Raw genomic sequence first — 1,528 nt, forward strand, 5'->3', positions numbered from 1 at the left:
TTGAGTCTGCCCTTGCATGAAGGTTTGCAAAGCATCTTCAAGGGATTTCCTATGTGGTGGCACATAAGGAGTAGGAACAGAATTTCCTTGAGATTCATTGGCAGTGGGTCCATGTCTCCAACTAAAGTTAGGATGGTTTCGCCAATTAGGATTATATGTTTCTGGAAATGGTCTTTTATAAGTATTGGTGAAATTTGCTTGATCATGCAACACTTCTTGAAAAGCAGGGATTGTAGGACAATCCTTGGTCACATGTGCATTACTCTCGCAAATTCCACATATACTTTCAACAATAGTTTGTGCTTTTCCTATATTAGCCTTGCTTAATTCCATGGCTTCAACCTTCCTAGTCAGATTAGCAATTTTTACATTGACATCATTATCATCTTTAATAAGATAAATTCCTCCTTTTGCATTAGGTGCTATTTTAGATTTTTCATTTTTATCTGTTGTATCCCAAGCTTGTGCATTTTCTGCTAAAAGATCAAAATAATCCTAGGCTTCATTTGGTTCCTTACTCATGAATTCACCGTTACACATCATTTCTACAAATTGTCTCATATTGGAGGACAAACCATCATAAAAGAAACTAATGACCCTCCAAATTTCATATCCATGATGTGGGCAAGCAAGCAAAAGGTCCTTAAATCTTTCCCAACACTGAAAAAATGTTTCTCCATCTTTTTGTGCAAAGTTCATGATATTTCTTCTAAGTGTATTTGTTTTATGTGTTGGAAAGAATTTCTTTAAAAATTCTCTTGTCATTTCTTGCCAGGTAGCTATGGTCCTAGGCCTTGAGGAGTGTAACCATGACTTAGCTTTTTCCTTTAAAGAAAAAGGAAATAACTTAAGCTTAACTACCTCTTCAGTGACATCATTGAAATGAAGTGTTGAACACACTTCATCAAATTCTTTCAGGTGCAAATAGGGACTTTCAGAGTCAAGTCCGTGAAACTTTGGGAGTAATTGGATTATTCCTGGTTTCATGTCAAAAGCTCCCGCAGCAGTAGGAATAACCATACAGGATGGGGTACTGGTCCAAGTGGGTTGTAGATAATCACGAAGCGTTCTAATAGGTAAATCATTTTGAAATTTATTATCTTCCTGATTACTATTATTATCTTCCATTTGATTATTTGAATTTTGAACAATTAAATTTTTATCTCTTAATTCAGCTCAAAATAATCTATTCGTTTTATCTCTCTCTCACAATAGCATATACTTTTATTTTATTTTATTTTTAAACAAACACCCTAATACAGTAAAACAAACACCCTAATACAGTTAAAATTTAGTTGATTTTAATTAGGTTTAGGATATTTATGCACTGGGATAATTTTTGGGCTAAGGTCGAGTGATGAAATCCCGACCTTATCTTTTTAATGGGTTCAACCCTTAGATTATTTTATGCAAATGCTTTATACTATATGCAACAATCAAGAAGATTTTTAACATTTTATGTCATGACATTAAATTGCATTTGAATAGTTGATCAAGCAAACTAGCTAAATTTTTATTATTTTTATTT

General features: G+C 33.2%; 1 non-coding gene across 1 annotated transcript; it reads left to right on the forward strand.

The window, feature by feature from the left end:
* Window positions 1–610: 610 nt before the first annotated feature.
* On the forward strand, window positions 611–717 carry LOC120108875 (small nucleolar RNA R71). Its single transcript, XR_005510024.2, has one exon. It is a non-coding gene; the product is annotated as a small nucleolar RNA R71 (small nucleolar RNA).
* The last annotated feature ends 811 nt before the right edge of the window (window positions 718–1,528 follow it).

Source organism: Phoenix dactylifera, chromosome 5 (assembly GCF_051530095.1).
Source record: "Phoenix dactylifera cultivar Ajwa chromosome 5, Ajwa_hap1_PhDact_Kaust_v1.1, whole genome shotgun sequence".
Taxonomy (NCBI): Eukaryota; Viridiplantae; Streptophyta; class Magnoliopsida; order Arecales; family Arecaceae; genus Phoenix; species Phoenix dactylifera.